Below are 23,826 nucleotides of genomic sequence, written 5' to 3' on the forward strand. Positions count from 1 at the left end.
AATATTCCACTGTGTATATGTACCACAACTTCCTTATCCATTCATCTGCCAATGAACATCTAGGTTGCTTCCATGCCCTAGCTATTGTAAACAGTGCTTCAATGAACATTGGGGTACATGTGTCTCTTTCAATTCTCGTTTCCTTGGTGTATATGCCCAGCAGTGGGGTTGCTGGGTCATATGGCAGTTGTATTTCCAGTTTTTTTAAGGAATTTCCACACTGTTCTCCATAATGGCTGTACTAGTTTGCAGTCCCACCAACAGTTCAAGAGGGATCCCTTTTCTCCACACTCTCTCCAGCATTTACTATCTGTAGACATTTTGATGGCAGCCATTCTTAACAGTGTGAAATGGTACCTCATTGTGGTTTTGATTTGCATTTCTCTGATAATCAGTGATGTTGAGCATCTTTTCATGTGCTTATTAGCCATCTGTATGTCTTCTTTGGGGAAATGTCTGTTTAGTTCTTTGGCTCACTTTTTGACTGGGTCATTCATTTTTTCTGGTATTGAGCTGCTTGTATATTTTGCAGACGAATTCTTTGTCAGTTGTTTCATTTTCTATTATTTTCTCCCATTCTGAAGGCTGCCTTTTCACCTTGCTTATAGTTTCCTTTGAACAATCCTAATTTCTATATGAGCTAACTAGTTAGTGGATGACTGAGTGATGATTTGACACAGATCACCCATTTTAGAGACCCCTTTCTACATATTCCTTGTATGTGTAGATGACTGAAGTCCTGACTCTCTGATACTTTAGCTGGAGGATCTTAAGCAAATCCCTGAACCCAAGTTTCCCACTTTCAAAAAAGGACTAATAATCTCTCCTTAAGTAAATAGAATGTCCACTAAGATAGTGTGTGGGAATCCTTACTCATTCTACTTTTACACATACACACACACCTCTCTCCCCTATTTTCTGCAGCACCACCTGGTTGACACCTCTCAGAGACCTCCCCACTCAGCAACACTCCTCAGTGGCTACAATGTGTGAGGCTTGTACATGAACTCCAGGAGACCTCCATATCATCAGAACCCACATCTTGGTGGACCTGTCCCTCACCTGTTATTGGGTTAGCCAAAAAGATCATTCAGGTTTTTCCATAGTATCTTACAGAAGTAGCATCTAATTTAGTAAATGTTAACTGTTAAAGATATCCTGCTGTTTTCAGTCATGAGGACTAGAGATGTCTTTGCAAAGTCCTAAATCCCTTAAGGGATCCTTTGGCCTGGGGTCACCTTTGGGTGACTTTGGTCTCTTTTACTTCAGAAACCTTGACCACAAACTCAAGGTTTTTGTGTTCTTTTGTTTAAAGAATTCCCTTCTTTAAAATCCAAACTCCCAAAGCAATGCCACCTTTCAAATATCCATTATCATTTTCCTTTGAAGAGCTACCTCCTCCAGCAAACACTGACTAGATTTTTTGAACCCCTATTTTTAACAAAAATTGGAGAAAATATATAAAAGAAGGCACATTCATACCAACCCCCCATAGTATTAAGCCACAGTAAGAATCAGTCCTAGAGCCACAGAGTCGCCCTTCTGGTCCTTAAGTCAAGCGGCCTGTCATGTACTACATTCATGTGAGCCACACAGATGGGAAACCCATTGCTCTGGCTGAGCAGTGGCCAATGGTGCAGGTCTGTCAGGCAGGTCAGTCAGGTCATTTTACAAGGTGATACCTGAGTCAGTATCATTGAGTGTATCTAGTATTTGGATGAGGAAATTTAGACCTGCATTTCTCTTGAGCTAGGCATTTTACCAATACCACAGAACATGAGTCAAAGTTCTCAAAAGATTAAAAGGAACGAACACAGTTCACTCACAACACATAGTTTCTTGCTAGTTCGGTGATTTCTGACCAGAAGTATCAACATCATCTGGAAACTTGTTAGAAATTCACTTTCTCAGGCCTCAGAACCAGCATGTCAGCACCATTCTGACAAGTCACCTCAAGAGAAATGTTCTGCTAGCCAAGAGAAGCCATCTGCTCACTGGGATGCTTTTCCAGAACCAGGACCCTGCCACGGAACTCTGGAACAACCCTGCAGTTATGAGTCCTGAAGCTCCTGGACATCTGGTCAACCCTACACACAGGACTGTAGAGTCAGAGCGCGCCCTGAAGGAGAGAGAAATGGAGACCAGGGCCTACACTGGATCCAGCCAGGCTTGAGCACCCCTGCTCAGATGGCACTAAGGGCCTTGGCTAGAACTAAGCCCTGGAGAGGCACTCAGAAAAATGTGAGGAAGATATTTCAAAGCACAGGAGCTCTGGAGTCTATGGGGGCCAGGGAGAGGAGCAGTGGGCAGCATGGGGAGCCTCACTTGCCAGGGTCTAAGGACAATAATGCTGTTGGCTTCTGTCTGCACAGCTTGTCCCAACTGTTGATTAGAACTGGCTACTACTGCTCCTGGGCCAGTCTTTGGTGCTTCCACAGGGCCCAGCATAGCATCTTTCACGTAAGAAGAGCTCGGGAAAATTTGCTAATTGCTCTATATGTAAATCTTACAGTTGCTTTTAACTAAGGAAAAAGCATGCTATTTGCAGTTTAAGCCAACATCCCCAGTCACTGTGGGAAGATTGTCTAAGTCACACAGCAATCACAGCAAGTCAGGAGCACACCTGAGACCAGGAGATTACTAGTCAGGTCTTTATGACTCTAAATATCTGCTCTTTCCACTGTTCCATGTTGCTTTGGGGCCATCAGAAGTTTCAGAACCCAGAAGGTGAGAAGGTTATGTTAGGTGGAACCCAAATAAGGTTTGGGAAGAATCAAAAAGGTCTCTGTGAGAATCTCTAAAATAAAGGGCCCACAACCAAACTATGGCTACAATGGTAGGGCTCCTCTCTCCTCCTCTAAACTATCCCTCATTTAGACTGCATTGGTTTAAAACAAATTATTTGACACTTCTACAGAAAGTGGACTCTAATTCCCCTCCCCTGTATATGGGCTGGCATTCGTGACTCATTTCTAATAACTTTAATGTAGCAAAAGAGATGCCTGCTGTCTTCCAAGGGAGGTTAGAAAAGACTGACTTGCTTCTAGCTTTGGCTCTCATGTCCTCTTTCTCTCTCCATACCTCGGGAGTCCTCTACCAACATACAAAGAACGTCTAGGCCACCTTACTGGAGAGATCACCCCAAAATAGTGAGAGATGGCCATGGAGCTCCAGATGTTCCAGACCCCATCTGTTTTCATGTGTCTTCCACCAGATGTGCCAGTGGTGAGTTTTCAGATAATTTTATGCCTCTGCCAAAGTTGACATCAAATGGATCAGAGACAAGCTGCCCCGCCAAGACCTGGCTAGGTTATAGATTCAAAGGCAAAATGTTGTTGTTTTAAGCCACGAAGTTTTAAACTGGTTTGTTTACATAGCATTACATAACTAGAACAGAACCCAAATCAAAGGAAGTGAATAACACCCTTGGAAAAGTAGAGGGAAACTGCAAATGTTAGCACTCACAGGAGTGGTTTTCAGCATCTATAAATGACATATTTTTGCCTCTTTATCCAGTAAAGGATATGGACAAGTGTACAAAGAAGTCAGTAAAATAAGGGAAGTATTCAGTGCCTATTACAGTTGCCCAGGAAATCTGAATATTTTATTCTAAATAAGATTTCCACATCCAGATCAAAATTATTGTGAAATCAATTCATCATTTGTTTTGCAAGGACTTCTCTTTTGCTGGTATTTTATAGATTTTCAGGTTGGAGGAAAAATTTTATTTTGTAGTCTATTTATGGCCATCCATATTGCTGCTTTTTGCTTGTTCTACTTAGAAAATTCATTGATTTTACACTCTAGGGTATTCTCTGGCATTCCCAGGGCCCAATCTGTTCTCTCTTATGTGGCTTCTGCTCTCTACTCTACCTTGTCCTGCTGACAACTCTTTTTGAGTCACTGGCTCTCAATTTTGGTCTACCTCACCATGCTCCCGAATCATTCAACCACTCTGCCCTGTGTTTTTCAAGTCCTGTCACAGTCTTGTACCCATTCAAGCCTTCTGGCCCCTGCCCTGGTTCAGTGCCCTGGGCATCTGTATTTTCTACTATCATCTTCCTCCTCTCCCCAACTCACTTCATTTCTTTCGTAGGTGGTGGTGTGGTGGTTTAGTCGCTAAGTCATGTCCTGCTCTTGCAACTCCATGGACTGTAGCCTGCCAGGTTCTTCTGTCCATGGGCTTCTCCAGGCAAGAATACTGAAGTGAGTTGCCATTTCCTTCTTCAGGGAATCTTCTTGACCCAGGGACTGAACCCGGGTCTTCTGCATTGCAGGCAGATTCTTTACTAGCTGAGCTATGAGCGAAGCCCTCTTTTGTAGGTAATTATTGTTACTCCTAACTAGTCTTCTTGTTTCCAATACCTCTTATCTGAAATCCTGGCAGTGTGTTGCTATCTGATATATCTTACTAAAACAACAATCTCATCAAGTTACCAGTGCCTCCTGAGTCAAGCCCAAGCACATGATAACACAACGCCTTCCATGATCTGGCTACTGATCTCCTCCAAACCTCATTACACACTCTTTCATCTCTCCACAGCATTTTTCCCAACAATACAGCCTGCGTATGGCAACCCACTCCAGTATTCTTGCCTGGAAAATCCCATGGAAGGAGGGGCCTGGTGGGCTGCTGTCCATGGGATCGCTAGGAGTCAGTCACGACTGAGCGACTTCACTTTCACTTTTCACTTTCATGCATTGGAGAAGGAAATGGCAACCCACTCCAGTATTCTTGCCTGGAGAATCCCAGGGATGGGGGAGCCTGGTGGGCTGCTGTCTATGGAGTCGCACAGAGTCGGACACGACTGAAGCAACTTAGCAGCAGCAGCAGCAGCATGGTTTCCTAAGTACACCACTTTGCTTTAGGTTTCTTTGTGTTTAAAAATACTGCTCTCTCTCCTCTCTTCCCTACTCTTCTCACTACACAACCAGAAAAGGAATTTCTGTTTATCTTTAAAGACACATCTCAGCTCTTCCCTCTTCTAGGCTGCCTTCCCTGAATCCCCACTAAAGAGTTACTATCTCTGCTCCCTTGAATGTGCTTCTATGGCTGCACATAACATGTGAAGGAATCTAGGTATTTGCACATCAGCATCCCCTAAAGACCTTAGGCATCTTGAGAGCTCCTGTCCTGTTTGTCACTGAGCCCCAGAGCCTAGCACAGAGCCATCTGCAAAATAGAGTTCAATAAATGCTTTTTCAATTAAGTAAAAGAGAATAAAATGAACAACCATTCAGTGGTAGATTACCTAAATAATAGACCAAGTGTTCTTAAATTAAAAAAAAAAGCTTCTAGAAGCTAGCCCGGCAACCTAAATATACAAAGTTTATACCACAGTAAAGAAGCTGAAGCTGGATCAGCAGTACTGGGGGAAGTGACTGAGCTGATTCAGTCAGGGATTAGGAGATGGGGGCCAACTGAACATAAGCCATTCTGTTATGTTAACAGCTCATGCAAATTCTGGTTGGAGTTAAGCCTTACAAACTATAAGAGCCAGAACGGCTTTTCTACCTTGTCCTTACCTCTGGTCTGATCTTTTCTTAGATTAATAGCTGAGTTTAGTCTTCAAACGTTAATAAAAATAGAAAGAAGTTGAATTGGATCCAAAGAAGAAAAATAAAAATTACTACAGGTTAGTAAATGAAGGATAAGAAAACATTAAAGATGTTCAAGAACCAATTTTACTTGTAGGAATTAACCCTAAGAAATTAACTAAGAATTTTTACAGAATGTTTGCTATAATAAAGTCCATAAGAAAAAAAAAAATTTAATGGTGAAAAAAATTGAAAACAACCTAAGTGATGAAAATAGGAGATCAGATATTTAAACATCCATATGTTTTATAGCCAGGATATGGAGTATAAACATGGAATTATGTTCAGAACTGATTATTGAAACAATTACATTATAGTATATATAAAATTCAGTTTTATACATTTACATATGTATAAAATATGTATGGAAAGAAGTCTGAAAGAAAATACAGCAAGATGTTGGCAGTAATTATCTCTGAGTTTGAATTATAGATTTTATAAATTTTGCTCATTTGTATTTTCTGTGGTTTCTAAAATCACCATATATTACTATATAATTTTTTAGTTAATATAAAATAATGGTAGAAATTGGTATGATTTATAACCAGCTATAATCAGGAAACCTTTATAAAATTTACTTCCCAGAAGCATAAAATAAACATATGGGCAAATTAGACAAGGCCAAAGGTAACTCGATGGATGTGAATTTGAGTGAACTCTGGGAGATGGTGATGGACAGGGAGGCGTGGCGTGCTGCGATTCATGGGGTCACAAAGAGTTGGACAGGACTGAGTGACTGAACTGAACTGAAAGGTAACTCTGCAGATGGCGACTGCAGCCATGAAATTAAAAGACAATTGCTCCTTGGAAGAAAGGCTATGGCCAACCTAGACATATATTAAAAAGCAGAGACATTACCTTGCTGACCAAAGTCCAGCTAGTCAAAGCTATGGTTTTTCCAGTAGTCATGTATGGATGTGAGTTGGACCATGAAAAAAGCTGAGTGCTGAAGAATTGATGCTTTTGAACTGTGGTGTTGGAGAAGACTCTTGGGAGCCCCTTGGACTGCAAGGTGATCAAACTAATCAATCCTAAAGGAAATCAGTCCTGAATATTCATTGGAAGGACTGATGCTAAAGCTGAAGCTCCAATACTTTGGCCACCTGATACAAAGAACTGACTCCTTGGAAAAGACCCTGATGCTGGGAAAGATTGAAGGTAGGAGGAGAAGGGGATGACAGAGGATAAGATGGCAAGGATAAGAGGATAAGGTTGGATGGCATCACCGGGTCAATGGACATGAGTTTGAGTAAGTTCCAGGAGTTGATGATGGACAGGGAAACCTGGTGTGCTGCAGTCCTTGGGGTCTCAAAGAGTTGGACACGACTGAGCAACTGAACTGAAAGATGAGTTGGGATGAAGACATGAAGATTCTACAGTGTGAGGTTGAAGAGCTTGATCTTTATTCTAAAAACAGTATGAAGCACTGAATCTGTTTTTTTCAGAAGAGTGACCTGAACACAGTTGTTTAGAAAAATATTTCATGAGTAGAGTTAGGCTTGGTGGCTAATTGGATTAGATGGAAAGAGGGGAAAGCAGAATCCAGTATTTCCAGCTATAAGGTTTGAAGTTTAAACACGGGGCAGACAGTGATGGCTTTCACAAGTGTAGAGAAAGAGAAAGAGGAATTTGGAAATGCAGAAAGAAGGTCATGAATGAGTGGGACTTGAGTTGTGCTCTATCAGTCAAGAAACTGCCACTCTTCACTCTTAGAAACTTGATGTGGATTCTTGTCAGAGGAAAGACTTTTTTAAAAAAGAAAGAAAGAAGGTTCATTCGCATAACAGAAAGAGACTCACAGACTTAGATGATGAACTTACTGTTGAGGGGAGTGGGAGGAATGAGGGGAAGGGAGTTTGGAATGGACATGTACAAATGGCTATGTTTAAAATAGGTAAACAGGTCTACTGTATAGCACATGGAACTCTGCTCAGTGTTATGTGCCAGTCTGAATGGGAGTGCAGTTTGGGGGAGAATGGATACACGAATTATATGACTGAATCCCTTGCTGTTCACCTGAAACTATTGCAACATTATTAATTGGCTATCCCCCAATATAAAATAAAAAGTTTAAAAGTAAATAAATAAGAGAAAAGAGTGTTTTTTTAAAGTGTTTGTGCATGTAAACTTGACACAGTTCTTCAGATTTCCTAGATCAGTATTAGATTTCAGAGGTCAGATTTAACAGAAAGCTAAGTTTGGAGAATGACTAAACTGAGTGTTGGAAGACATAGCTACCAAGGAATCAGCAGAAACTATGTAGAAAGTAATTCTTTTCATCCTGAGTATCTAAAACTGAAAAGACATTAAAAGATCACAAAACCTGGGGAAAAAAGAGCAAAGGAAAAGAGAAGTATAATATTTTAAAAATCTATTCATTGATGTTATCATTCTTGACTAATTTATTCTTTGCTCTTTTCCTAAAAGCTGTCTTGCTTTATCCCTTTAATGTATTCATAGTCATTTATAATTTCAGATAAGTTCTTTTGGTTCATTCCAAACTGGATTTTAGTGAAAAAGAATGAAATGAATGCTGATGTGACTTCTCATTGATGCCATGATCTCCACTCCAGCCTGGAAACTTGGTACAATGAAACATCAATTTGTGCAATCACAAACCTCAAAGGGCATATCATTAATCAAAGGATGTAACACCAGCCTGGATCCTGAGTATTTATAAGAGAGACAGATGTATGACTAGAAGAGCACATCCAAATATAAGGACTACGGGAAAGTTTTCTCTACACAGAAGTAATGGCTTGGTGTTCTGTTGGAAAGCCAATTTACATGGATACCCTGTGAGCAAATGACTTAGCCCACACTATAATGAGGACTGGCCAATTTAAAACTTATTTAACTGAATTCATCTCCTCTTTAACTTTTCTGCAAAGAGAGAAGCCTACAGACAGACCCATACAGACATTTAAGCTTGGATTGTAAACAGCATCCAGGTCCCCTGAAATAAGCCAAGCAGATGTTTGGGGAAAAAGGATATAGTCATCTGGATTCAAATAGAGACATTTTCTTAAATGACAGCAGTAAGTCTTCCCAACATATGCCATCAAAGTGTCAGTCTGCAACTGAGATGTCAGAAAGAAGATCTGACAAGCATTACCCTCAAATGATGCAGAGAACTGTCTTAAGGGTCATTATGAAATACATTCTAGAAAGTCTGCAGTGCTGAGCATATGATTCAGAAGCTGCCCTTTTTTTTGGAAGCTACTTCTTCTTTTTCATTTTTAAAACCTTTTAATTTTGTAGGGTATAGCTGATAAAAAAAAATGCTGTGATTGTTTCAGATGGACAGCAAAGGGACTTAGTCACATGTATACATGTATCCATTCTCCCCTAAACTCTAGAAGCTAATTCTTAACTGACACAACCACAGGAGGACAAAAGGGTGGTACCTCACTGTGGGGTGAGATGCCAATGTTCTTCTGTGCTTCTCTTTTAAAAGTTATTTCCAGCTCTATGGAGGTTTAATTGACAAATTAATTTTATAGGTTTATTTATTGTGTTTAATTGCATTAATTGTATATGATTAATTATTATTTATGTTTATTAATTGTATATATTTAATTTATTTAATTGACAAAAAAAATTGTATATCTTTAAGGTGTACAATGTGTGTTTTGATATACATATACACTGTGAAATGATTGCCACAAACAAGCTAAATAACAAATCTATCACCTCACATAGTTACCATGTATGTGCACATGTGTGTTGACAACAATTTAAGATCTACTCTCATAGCACATTTCAAGTATACAGTAGGATGCTGTTAACTGTAGTCACCGTTCCATACATGAGATTCCAGGAACTTATTCACCCTGCATGACTGAAACTTTATACCTTTTAACCAACATTTCCCTATGCCACCCACTCATCCCCTGGCAACTACTATTCTAATTTCTGCTCCTGTGAGTTGGATTTCTTTAGATTTCTCATATAAGTGATCTCATGCAGTACTTGCCTTTCTGGGTGCCAAAGCTTCTTAGCTAAATCAGATCTCTCTAAGTTTCTGAACAAAACTTCTCTCATTCTTATACTACATTTATTATTCTTCTCTATGGGTATAAAGAAGACTTTCTATTGTGCCTGAGGGCACTAATGTCATAAAATGATATATCAACACATGTAAATGCTTATCATTTACAAAACACTTTCACAAAAACTCTGTGGTTAAGTAGGGTACAGATTATATTATCACTATTTTACAAATGAAGAAATTAAAGCTCAGAGCCCATTAGCCTAAAATCCCATTCAGCCAGGACTGGAATCCAAATCCTTTGATTTCAAATTCTCAGCTCTTTGCAATGTGCCAGACTGTCCACCTTGCTGAGCAAGATCCTATCATAATATTGGACCTCTCAGTTATGTCCAACACCAGCTACCAGGATGTTCATGGCATAGACTGATGGCAAAAAGGCCTTAGACAGCTTATATGTCAGCTGGGACAGCATCATGCATTTAAAACCTCTCTCCCTAAACACAGCTGCTGCAGTGTGAGAATTTACCATTTGCATCTTTGGAGCTCACCTACAGACTGACATTCAAAGACAGGTGTCCTCCTTTGCTATATCCTAGGCTTTGGAGAGGACTTGACCTCCATTTTCATCTCCTGAGGGGGAGTCTTAATATAGCACATTACAGTAGATCTATTCTTGCACAGGCTAGATCTACTCTAGTCACAGGCTAACATAGGTAACAACTCGCATAATAATAATTATTGTTCTAAATATTGCTATAAGCAATATAAAAATTATTGTTAGGCATGCAGTGAGCACTCAATAAAAATTAGCAATGTTTACTGAGTGCTTACCATGTGCCAAGCATGTGTACGTGCTTGGCATGGTAAGTCGCTTCCTTCATGTCCAACCCTAGGGACTACAGCCTACCAGGCTCCTCTGTCCATGGGATTCTCCAGGCAAGAATACTGAAGTGGGTTGCTATGCCCTCCTCCAGGAGATCTTCCCAACTCAGGGATCAAAACTGTGTCTCTTACGTTTACCTGCATTGGCAGGTGAGTTCTTTACCAGCAGCACCACCTGAGAAGCCCGTGCCAACCACAGAGAAAAACATTTTACATGCAACATCTCAACAATCATGAGATATTGCAATTATCCTCATTTTATAGATGAGAGACTGAGTCTGTAGGAGACTAGATAACTTTGTCGAGGTCACTGAGCCAGTAAACAGTAGAGTCAAAATTCAAAATTCTCCCCTCCTGTTTCACTCCAGGCCATGAGACACTATTATGGCATTTGTAATAGACTCTTTCGATCATGAATTTATGATAGAGTAATCCTCCTTTAAGACACCTCAAAAGGCACAGAGTACAGTAACCCTACCCAGTGCTGCTCTGCTTTCTACAAACTGTATCTCTTTTCCACAAGCTGCATCCCTCACTGCTGCTAGAAGTTTTCAATTTCAGTTTGCCTTCCATTCCACAGGCCCAGGGAAATCACTGAAGTTAATCCATTCCTCAGGCCCATCCCACTGAGCCTCTGTTGGCTACAGCATTTCAGAGGGCCTCTCTGATGCACATGCTAGCTCACAGATTCCATATGCAGAATGGAGCTACTGAGATTGATCCTCCTTAGGACACAAACTTAGGCCACACCACGTACTTCTATGCTTACCACCTTGGCTGGGTTTAAGATGCCACAGATTCCCACAACATACTTTAGGCATTCAAGGTCCAGGGATGCTTAGAGTACAGAAGCTAACTATAAGGTCTTGTAAGAGTTTATGCATAGACTCAGTTCAGTTTAGTTGCTCAGTCATGTCCGACTTTTTTGGACCCCATGGACTCCAGAATGCCAGGCTTCCCTCTCCATCACAAACTCCTGGAACTTACTCAAACTCATGTCCATCGAGCCGGTGATGCCATCCAACCATCTTATCCTCTGTAATTCCCTTCTCCTCCTGCCTTCAATGTTCCCCAGCATCAGGGTCTTTTCCAATGAGTCAGTTCTTTGCATCAGGTGGCCAAAGTATTGGCGTTTCAGCTTCAACATCAGTCCTTCCAATGAATATTCAGGACTGATTTCCTTTACGATTGATTGGTTTGATCTCCCTGCATTCCAAGGGGCTCTCAAGAGTCTTCTCCAACACCACAGTTCAAAAGCATACATTCTTTGGTGCTCAGCTTTCATTGTGGTCCAACTCTCCCATCCATACATGGCCACTGGAAAAACCATAGGTTTGATTAGATGGATCTTTGTCAGCAAAGTAATGTCTTTGCTTTTTAATATGCTGTCTAGGTTGATCATAGCTGTTCTTCCAAGGAGCAAGCATCTTTTAATTGCATGGCTCTAGTTACCATCTGCAGTGATTTTGGAGCCCAAGAAAATAAAGTCTGTCACTGTTTCCATTGTTTCCCCATCTATTGGCCATGAAGTGATGGGACTGGATGCCATGATCTTTGTTTTTTGACTGTTGAATTTTAAACCAGCTTTTTCACTCTCCTCTTTTACTTTCATCAAGAGGCTCTTTAGTTCCACTTCTCTCTCTGCTGTAAAGGTGGTGTCATCTGCATATCTGAGGTTATTGATATTTCTCCCAGCAATCTTGATTCCAGCTTGCGCTTCATCCAGCCCAGCGTTTCTCATGATGTACTCTGCATGTAAGTTAAATAAGCATGGTGACAATAACAGCTACTTCACTATTCTTGCCTTGAGAACCCCATGAATAGTATGAAAAGGAAAAAAGATATGACATTGAAAGATGGACTCTCCAGGCCAGTAGGTGCCCAATATGCTACTGGAGAAGAGTGAAGAAATAACTCCAGAAAGATGATGAGACAGAGGCAAAGTGAAAACAACGCCCAGTTGTAGATGTGACTGGTGATGGAAGTAAAATCCTATGCTGTAAAGAGCAATATTGCATAGGAACCTGGAATGTTAGGTCCATGAATCAAGATAAATTAGAAGTGATCAAACAGGAGATGGCAAGCATGAACATCAACATTTTCAGAATCAGTGAACTAAAATGGACTGGAATGGGAGAATTTAATTCAGATGACTATTATATCTACTACTGTGGGCAAGAATCCCTTAGAAGAAATATAGCCATCATAGTCAACAAAAGAGTCCAAAATGCAGTACTTAGGTGCAATCTCAAAAATGACAGAATGATCTCTGTTCATTTCCAAGGCAAACCATTCAATATTACAGTAATCCAAGTCTATGTCCCAACAACTAATGCCAAAGAAGCTGAAGTTGAATGGTTCTATGAAGACCTACAAGATCTTCTAGAACTAACACCCCAAAAAGAAACACTCCTTTTCATCAAAGGGGACTGGAATGCAAAAGTAGGAAGTCAAGAGATACTTGGAGTAACAGGCAAATTTGGCCTTGGAGTACAAAATGAAGCAGAGTAAAGGCTAAGACGGTTTTGCCAAGACAACACACTGGTCATAGCAAACACCTTCTTCCAACAACATAAGAGAAGACTCTACACATGGACATCACCAGATGGTCAACACCAAAATCAGATTGATTATATTCTTTGCAGCCAAAGATGGAGAAGCTCTATATAGTCAGCAAAAACAAGACCAGCAGCTGACTGTGGCTCAGATCATGAACTCCTGCTTGCAAAATTCAGACTTAAATTGAAGAAAGTAGGGAAAACCACTAGACCATTCAGGTATGACCTAAATCAAGTCCCTTACAATTATACAGTGGAAGTGACAAATAGATTCAAGGGATTAAATCTGATAGACAGAGTGCCTGAAGAACTATGGATGGAGGTTTGTGACATTGTACAGAAAGACTATCCCCAGGAAAAAGGAATGCAAAAAGGCAAAATGGTTGTCTGAGGAGGACTTATAAATAGCTGAGAAAAGAAAAGAAGCAAAAGGCAAAGGAGAAAAGGAAAGATACACCTATTTGAAAGCAGAGTTCCAAAGAAAAACAAAGAGAGATAAGAAAGCCTTCCTCAGTGATGAATGCAAAGAAATAAAAGAAAACAATAGAATGGGAAGGACTAGAGATCTCATCAAGAAAATTAGAGATACCAAGGGAACATTTCATGCAAAGACGGGCACAATAAAGGACAGAAACTGTATGGACCCAAAAAAAGCAGAAGATATTAAGAAGAGGTGGCAAGAATACACAGAAGAACTGTACAAGAAAGATCTTCATGACCAAGATAATCACAATGGTGTGATCACTCACCTAGAGCCAGACATCCTGGAATGGGAAGTCAAATGGGCCTTAGGAAGCATCACTATGAACAAAGCTAGTGGATGGAGGTGATGGAATTCCAGATGAGCTATTTCAAATCCTAAAAGATGATGCTGTGAAAGTGCTGCACTCAATATGCCAGAAAATTTGGAAAACTCAGCACTGGCCACAGGACTGGAAAATGTCAGTTTTCATTCCAATCCCAAAGAAAGGCAATGCCAAAGAATGTTCAAACGTCCGCACAATTGCACTCATCTCACACACTAATGAAGAAATGCTCAAAATTCTCCAAACCAGGCTTCAACAGTACACGAACTTTCAGATGTTCAAGCTGCATTTAGAAAAAGCAAAGGAACCAGAGATCAAATTTCCAACATTTGTTGGATCATAGAAAAAGCAAGAAAATTACAGAAAAACATCTAGTTTTGCTTTATTGATTACACTAAAGCCTTTGACTATGAAAGTGAAAGTGAAGTCGCTCAGTCGTGTCCTACTCTTCGTGACCCCATGGACTGTAGTCCACCAGGCTCCTCCGTCCATGGGATTTTCCAGGCAAGAATACTGGAGTAGGGTGCCATTGCCTTCTCCAGGGGGTCTTCCCCACCCAGGGATTGAAACCAGATCTCCCTCACTGTAGGCAGATGCTTTACTGTCTGAGCCACAAGCTCAAGTCTAGATGCATCCTGTGCGTTCTTCTTGTAGGGGGAAGACATTTTCCCCTCCATACTCCTAGATTCAGTGGCTGAGGACCCTGCTAGCTAAACCAGTAAAAGACAGATTAACAAGATAAAAAGGAATTTATTAATATGTGCAGTATACAGTGCACATATATGAGTAACTCAAAGAGATGGTTAGAACTTGGACTTACAAAGTATCTCAACAAAGAACAACAAATTTAACAAGACAAAAGAAAAGTAGTTTAGGCTTTTAGGGCTAGCAAACTGTGGGAAAGTAGTATGCAGAGAAAAACTAATGAAAGATAAGGGTTACTTTAATAAAATTTGTTAGATAGATTCCTTCCAGTGGCTGTTAAGAATCTAAAGTCTTCAGCGACTAAAAGTTTATGCCTTAGGAATAGAAATAAAAGCAAAAATAAGCTAATGGGACCTAATCAAACTTGTAAGCTTTTGCACATCAAAGGGAATCATAAACAAAATTTTAAGAAAACCTATGGATTTGGAGAAAATATTTGCAAACAATGAGATTGACAAAGGCTTAATTTCCAAAATATACAAAGAGCTCATACAACTCAATAGCAAATAACCAAACAACCCAATCAAAAAATAGGCAGAAGATATTTCTCCAAAGAAGACATATGGATGACCAATAGGCATATGAAAAGATGTTCAACATTGCTAATTACTCAGTTCAGTTCAGTCACTCAGTTGTGTCTGACTCTTTGCGACCCCATGAATTGCAGCACGCCAGGCCTCCCTATCCATCACCAACTCCCAGAGTTCACTCAGACTCATGTCCATTGAGTCAGTGATGCCATCCAGCCATCTCATCCTCTGCCATCCCCTTCTCCTCCTGCCCCCAATCCCTCCCAGCATCAGAGTCTTTTCCAATGAGTCAACTCTTCGCATGAGGTGGCCAAAGTACTGGAGTTTCAGCTTTAGCATCATTCCCTCCAAAGAAATCCCAGGGCTGATCTCCTTCAGAATGGACTGGTTGCATCTCCTTGCAGTCCAAGGGACTCTCAAGAGTCTTCTCCAATACCACAGTTCAAAAGCATCAATTCTTCGGCTTCTAATTATTAGAGAAATGCAAATCAAAATTATTAATACAATGAGGTAGGTATCACTTCACACTGGTCAGAATGGCCATCATCAAAAAGTCTACAAATAATAAATGCTGGAGAGAGTATGGAGAAAAGGGAACACTCCTACACTGTTGGTAGAAATGTAAATTGGTACAGCCACTATCAAAAATAGTACAGAGGTTCTTTAAAGACTGAAAATAGAATTACCACATGATTCACCAATCCCACTGCCAAGCATATAGTCAGAGAAAACTCTTGTTCTAAAAGATATATGCACCCCAATATTTACTGAAGCACTATTCACAATATCCAGGACATGAAAGCAATCTGTGTCTATCAACAGATAAATGGATAAAGATGTGGTATGTATGTGTATATATATATATATATATATATACACAAGAGACTACTACTGAACCATCCTCAGGATGAACACAATCTGAACTGAGTACCATAGTGAAAAGCAAGATTCATCCCTGTGTCACCAAAGGCATGTATAGCTACATGGGCTGGACACTGCACAGTTCCAGAAGATGCCATTCACATAGTTTACGATGAATTGTATTCACTGGAGTTGTACTATGCAGCAGCCCTATATGTCCCAGCCATCTAGCTCCTGTCTGGTAGAGAGAATCTTGGGAAGAAGAGAGAAGAAAATTAGTGGCTTCCCTTGTAGCTCAGTTGGTAAAGAATCTGGCTGCAATGCAGGAGACCTGGGTTCGATTCCTGGGTCGGGAAGATCCCCTGGAGACGGAAATGGCAACCCACTCCAGTATTTTTGCCTGGAGAATCCCATGGACAGAGGAACCTGGCAGGCTACAGTCCATGGGGTCACAAGAGTCAGACATGACTGAAAGACTAGAGAGAGATGGGTCAGAAAACATTACTCATTCTCAGCTAAATGGGATAGCAATTCCAGATGGCACGATGGTCTCCAAAATTAAAATAGAGCTTCAGAACTAAAAAATCTTATAACAAAAATTTATTTTACATTTCTGGTTTTGTTGTCAGGATCCTATTGGACTACTTGAAAACTCTAGAGAAACTATATAGTACAGTGGAATGTGCTTGGAATTTCTCATGAGAAGATCCAGATTTGAGTCATAAGTCCTGAATCAGGTTTCCAGTGGCAAATTGGAGATGATAGTAATTATTCCTGCCTCGAAGAGTTGTGAAGTTTAACAAAGTGATGCAATGAACATACATGCATGGAAAAGGGTAAAGCACAATACAAATGCTGCTCAATCTGACAAACAGCTGATGTCGCTTGACAGTGTACTAAAGATTTGAGATTTTTTTTCAAAATGTCAAAGACATCTGTCTTCTAAAAGATATCCATTTTAACACTTGTGGAAATCCTCTCATCCATGTAATTTTAATTACTGTTGTCCATATTTTATATTATTTTATGCTTATAGGTTATAAGTCTTCTCTTATAAAAATCTGATGGCTGGGATGTTAAGGAAAATGGCACTTTATAGAAGCCTTTTCAAAGTTTACCCCAAAGAAATACAATTCTGCCTTTATCCAAAGAGTATTTTTTCCCTAATGATAAAAGCAACATGTAACCATTTTGAAAGTTTTTTTTAAAGATAATAATTGTCATAATGCCACCATGCTAAAATAACCGTTGTTAGCATATTTCACCCATTCTTTTCTCTGTTGGAAGTGTGAAAGTGAAACTGTTAGTCGTTCAGTTCTGTCTGACTCTTTTTGACCTCATGGACTGTAGCCCACTAGGCTCCTCTGTCCATGGAATTCTCCAGGCAAGAATACTGGAGTGGGTTGCCACTCCCTTCTTTAGGGGATCTTCCTGACCCAGGGATCAAACCTGGGTCTTCTGCATTGCAGGCAGATTCTCTACCGTCTGAGCCACCAGAGAAGCCCGTTCTCTGTTATACACTATATTTTGTAGTGCTGAGATTATACTATATACCCAGCTCTAGATTTTTTGCTATATTACACAGCAAAGTCATTAAAAATCTTAGAAATATTTTAATGGTTATATAATATTCCTGAAAAGGAATGTTTCATAATTTATGAACTATTATCTCACCAGCTATTTTAATGTTTCCTTTGTATTCACTTTTTTTAGCTTCTAAATTCCTAGAAGTAGAATTATGAAATTGAAGTATCAAATTTCAATTTTGAAATTTCAGTTTGCTGCCAGAAAGGACCTGATTTCAGTTTGCTACCAGAAAAAAATTTTTTAATCAATTTTCATATCTTTTAGCAATATGAGAATGCATTTCTTGGAAAACCCTAACCTGAATTGGGTATGCTAATTTTTAACATGTTTACTGTTTTAATTTGCATATATTTGCTATCTGGTTTTATTAGTCATTAGTATCTCATTGTCTAAGCTCTGCTTATTTATGTTTATCATACCAGTATTTTCAATTGATTTGTATGAATTATTACATAGAAAGGTTATAAATAATTTCTTTCTCATATTTAGATAGAAAGCTTCCTAGCCTATTAGTTTTTCCATTAATATGTGTGCTTTTTTTTACATTAAGAAGTTTTATGTAATTGAAACTATTGGCATTTTCCATGCAATTTCTTCTATTACTTTCTTTTTTCCTTTTTAAAATTACTTTTAAGTTTAGGAAAAAGCTATTTTTTTTATCTCAAGCTCTGACATTTATATTCATCTGTATGTTTCAATTTCATTTTTTCAATAATCACCTAAAATTCACCTTGGCTCACTGCACCTCTCAGAAGCTGTCCAGTCCTTCAATCGTATTGGTCCTTTAGATATCCTTCATTAGTAAACTGTATCATCTCCACATCCCTTATAATATCTACTCACTAAGGCTGTTCAGGGATGTGCTGAAGCTGACTCTCATCAGATGACCAGAGCCAGTTTGTGCATCTCCCAACTCCAGATTCAGTGACATCACATTGATACCTTGAAATTGGCCATTGTGAGAATATTTGTATCTTGTGCGTACTTGCTAAGTCCCTTCAGTCGTATTTGACTCCTTGCGACCCAGTGGACTGTAGCTCACCAGGCTTCTCTGTCCATGGGATTCTCTAAGCAAGAATATTGGAGTGGGCTGCTGCGCCATCCTCCAGGAGATCTTCCTGACCCGGGGATCGAATCCACATCTTTTACATCTCCTGCATTGGCAAGGGGGTTCTTTGCCACTAGCACCACCTGGGAAGCCCAATTACATCACAGAAATCAGCAAATTCTACAAATCTGGACCTTTGTTTTCAGAGAGCCAGTTTACCAGCACACCGCAGACTAGATCTTCTCTAAAAGGTCCCTCCAGGCCTGGGACTCTTTGTTGTGACTAACTACAACAACTAGATTAAAAATCTAAAATGAATGAGACCATTATCTGGACACTAGTTTTACTGCATCAACACCCAAATAAATTGTAATTTATAGAACAGTCTTATGGACTCTGTGGGAGAGGGAGAGGGTGGGAAGATTTGGGAGAATGGCATTGAAACATGTAAAATATCATGTATGAAATGAGTTGCCAGTCCAGGTTCGATGCACGATACTGGATGCTTGGGGCTGGTGCACTGGGACGACCCAGAGGGTTGGAATGGGGAGGGAGGAGGGAGGAGGGTTCAGGATGGGGAACACATGTATACCTGTGGGGGATTCATTTTGATATTTGGCAAAACTAATACAGTTATGTAAAGTTTAAAAATAAAATAAAATTAAAAAAAAATCCAAAAAAAAAAAATTTAACCTAAGGAATCTTTTTCTATGGTCCTTTTTTCTCTTTCTCTCCTTAATAGATAGGATTCTTGGAGGTTGCTAAAATAGAAATTATCTGCATTAAATCAGGTGGAAAAGAAAGATACAGTTTTGACCTAGAAGAATGTGACACTTTGGATTGTGAAGGGAGAATAAATAACATTTCCTCGTATCAGTCTCTGTCCCAGGAGGTCTTGGGTTATTAAATATAACCACTTGAACAAATGGTACGTCACCCTCTGGGAGAACTGGTTCTTGTTCTGCTACTCCCAGGACCCAACTGCACAAGGACAATTAGCCAAGTAGCCTGCACCAGATTAAAGCTCTCTCCTGACTCCTCTGGAAAAGCCTAGTTAGGCCTCCATTAGCCTCATCCAGACAGCCTTACTCATCTGAACAGGACTCCAGCCAAAGGCAATCCTTTGGGCTGCTTGTCTGTGTGTGGGGATCCAGTCACAGCCATTGGAAGGCCTCTGTTGTGGGCTCTCCACCTTTTCAGTTTCAAATATTCCTTACTCATAACAGCCTTCTCCATTCCCAATTTCTTCAATCAGCTCCCCTTCATCCAGTCTCCTCTAGACTATGGATGTTTGCAAAATTCAGCTGTAAAAGCACAGATTAGCAGAACCAGAAAGGATTTCAGGGATATTTTCCTCCAATGTTCCCTTTACAGGTGGGACCCAGAGAAAGATGGGCACTTGGCCCAGATGACAAAAATCCCTGGCCAGTGAAGAACTATAACTCAGGAACTGCCAAGTCCCAGTCTGGGGTGTTTTCTACTGAAATTCTACCCTTCCCTCTTTCACTGTCTCCCTTGGAAGTGACAGAGTGGCACCTTTGGGGGAAAGGAAATGGCATCTTTATTACCTATATACTATAGTGGTAACAAGTTTTAGGGGTTTCTCAGGAGGCACTAGTGGTAAAGAACCCTCCTGCCAATGCAGGAGATATAAGAGATACAGCTTCAATCCCTGGGTCAGGAAGATCCCCTGGAGAAGGAAATGGCAACCCACTTCAGTATGCTTGCCTAAAGAATCCCATGGACAGAGCAGTCTGGATGGCTACAATCCATAGGATTGCAAAAAGTAACAAGTTTTGGAGATCATTAAATCCATGAGAATGTTGGTTATCCCTCAGGTGCTCAACTAATGGACAGACATATCACTGAATTTAGTTTGTGATGCAACTATTCTTCATAACTGATTGAGTCATTAAAAAAAAATCTTTCCAATACATCCCTCCCCCACAAAAACTGAATTTTAAAACCACAAAGAGAAGAAAATTTAACCAAGATATTTTAGTGCTTCCTTTTAGAAATAACTCTAAATAACTTTAGAAAGGACAAATAAATAGAAAGCCTTATTTCATTCACCTAATGGGATAAGCCTCCCAATATACCCTTCCATGATGCCAGTAAAAAGAAAACAGAATCCTCCATTTAATTTTTCAATGTGAAAAATAAAGCTTCTAAACAACACAGACCTTCGGAAATCATCTTAGTTTCAAGGTAGCTAACTTAATCTTTAAAAGGACAAAGTATTACTTAATGTTTTTGCAAAATCTTCCTAGAGCAAAAACCATAAATTATAAGAATGGATATTCGTGGGTGGCAGTACAAATATTTCAGTGGAAGACCAGTGGCTCTATCCTATTGATTATTTAGTACCTGAGTTATATTTAGATGATTCCCACTGTCTGCATTGGGCAAGCTAGTTCACTTTTATATCACATATGCATGCATGTTTAGTCATTCAGTCATGTCAAACTCTTTGTGACCCTTTGGACAGGGTCAACAGCCTGACCCTGTCAGGCTCTTAAGTCCAAGGGATTCTTCAGGCAAGATTACTGGAGTGGGTTGCCATGCCCTCCTCCAGGGGGTCTTCCTGACCCAGGGATTGAACCCGAGTCTCTTGTGTCTGCTGCATTGCAGGCAGATTCTTTACCCACTGAGTCATTGGGGAAACCTGTATCATATATAGGACTCCCAATTACAGAACTAGATGGTAAGTGCATCACAAATCCCAGCAACTGGCGCCCTCCCCTGCAGATGAAAGAAGCGAAAAACACGGAGATCCTGGGGCTACCCAAGGTCACAAAGCTAATTAGCCTCAGAGCCAGAAATAGAACCCACGTCTCCTGATTCTCTGAAATGTATGCTGCTGATCACTCTCAGAGTTTATAAAGCATCATTTATCACAAATTTCCATGAGTTTTCACTAGACACATGGAAATCATAACAGTACTATTTCTAAAATCTTTGTTCCTTATGCATACACACCCTTAACATATACATACATAACATCAGAACACATATACTTTGCCAATGAATCTCACCACTGGTCTGTAAAAATGTCAAAACTGTTATAGGGAAGAGGGAAAAGAGCTCAGGTATAAGACTCAGAAGGGACCAGAGTTCGAAGTTCAGTTCTGTTATTTATAAGATTTGTAAAGTTGGATGAGTTATTTGATTTACTTATGTCTTTGAGCCTCAATTTCCTTTTCTAAAAATGAAACAATTATTGTCTACATTAGTAAAAAGTAATGCAAAGTCCCTAAGATAGTATCTGAATTTGGAGGGGTGGAAAAGAGACTCTCTTTTGACATTTTAAATCTATCATATTTCCAGCCTGTCTAAAATTTTAAATTTATTCATTCATAAAATATTTATTAGTTTCCTTCTATCAAACACTGCTCCAGATACTGGAGATACAAACAGTGAGCCAGATGAACAATCCCTTTTGTGGCAAAACCAGAAGGTACTGCTGTCTCTGAAAGGACACACAACGACCCTAGTTTTTCTTGTTTTAGAAAACCTGCAACTGGACTCTGCTGCTACTGTGGAAATGACCTGCTGCCATGACGGTAAAGAAGCATCGCTGGAATGACACAAAATCAGGTGAGCAGAGGCAGCAAGTCCTTCCCCCTTCTGCCAACCTCCATGTTCCCTCTAGTGCCCCCTAATGACAGAGTCTAACAGAGCCAGCTAGCAACACAGAAATGCAGTTTGTATTCCCATGCCCATGTCACAAAGCAAAACCTCAAGGGTGAGTTCGAATCTTAAAGGCAATATTTTAATAACTAAAATGAATAGGTCCTGAGAAAGCTAATTATTTGGCTTTCTCTAATCATCAGGCAGCTTCCTGGATGGCTCAGACAGTGAAGGATCTGCTTGCAATGCAGAAGACATAACAGACATGGGTTCAATCCCTGAATCAGAAAGATCCCCTGGAGAAGGAAATGGACACCCACTCCAGTATTCTTACCTGGAGAATTCCATGGACAGAGGAGCCTGGTGGGCTACAGTCCATAGGGTCACAGAGAATAGGACATCACTGAGCAACTAACACACACACACAATATCAGGGCAAGATTAATGAGTCTCAGTCTCTTTATGCAAATTTGGGAAGAACAATGCTTTCTAACCACTGCTTTGAATTGTATACCTTTAAATGGGAAACACCTGTATGGTTTCTTTTATTTTTATTTCCCAGGAAACATTTCACTATGAATTTATTCTTAAGTATTTTAATACTACAATATTGTCATGATGTGTGGGGAGAGGGGAGGAAAGTGAGGATTCAGATAGTAAAAGAGGCCTGTGGGAAAAGAATTGGGAAAGAAATTCAGGAAATGACAGCTGAGAAGAACTTTGGGAGGAGAACCGAAGTCTGTATGGAGGGTTTTTCTTAGTTTTATCAGGAGATATGCAGAGACTAGCCCAAACCATCTCGCTACAAAATTTACAATAAAATTTTGCATCATTTAAAAATGTTTTGTGGACTTGGGTTTTGTTACTATTATTATTAGAATAGGTAAAGTAAACATTAGTATAGAAGCAAAAAGGACAAAAGAACCCATTATAAGAATTAAATCTTTCTATCTCCCAACTGATAAAAAATAAATATGATGGCAGATGTATCATGTCAGGGCTCATCTTTAGAAAATAAAATTCATCTAATTGCTCAAAATTCTCCAAGCCAGGCTTCAGCAATACGTGAACCGTGAACTTCCAGATGTTCAAGCTGGTTTTAGAAAAGGCAGAGGAACCAGAGATCAAATTGCCAACATCCGCTGGATCATGGAAAAAGCAAGAGAGTTCCAGAAAAACATCTATTTCTGCTTTATTGACTATGCCAAAGCCTTTGACTGTGTGGATCACAATAAACTGTGGACAATTGTGAAAGAGATGGGAATACCAGACCACCTGACCTGCCTCTTGAGAAATTTATATGCAGGTCAGGAAGCAACAGTTAGAACTGGACATGGAATGACAGACTGGTTCCAAATAGGAAAAGGAGTACGTCAAGGCTGTATATTGTCACCCTGCTTATTTAACTTATATGCAGAGTACATCATGAGAAACGCTGGGCTGGAAGAAGCACAAGCTGGAATCAAGATTGCCAGGAGAAATATCAATAACCTCAGATATGCAGATGACACCACCCTTATGGCAGAAAGTGAAGAGGAACTAAAAAGCCTCTTGATGAAAGTGAAAGAGGAAATGAAAAAGTTGGCTTAAAGCTCAACATTCAGAAAACGAAGATCATGGCATCTGA

Source organism: Bubalus bubalis, chromosome 1 (assembly GCF_019923935.1).
Source record: "Bubalus bubalis isolate 160015118507 breed Murrah chromosome 1, NDDB_SH_1, whole genome shotgun sequence".
In the NCBI taxonomy this organism is placed as follows: domain Eukaryota; kingdom Metazoa; phylum Chordata; class Mammalia; order Artiodactyla; family Bovidae; genus Bubalus; species Bubalus bubalis.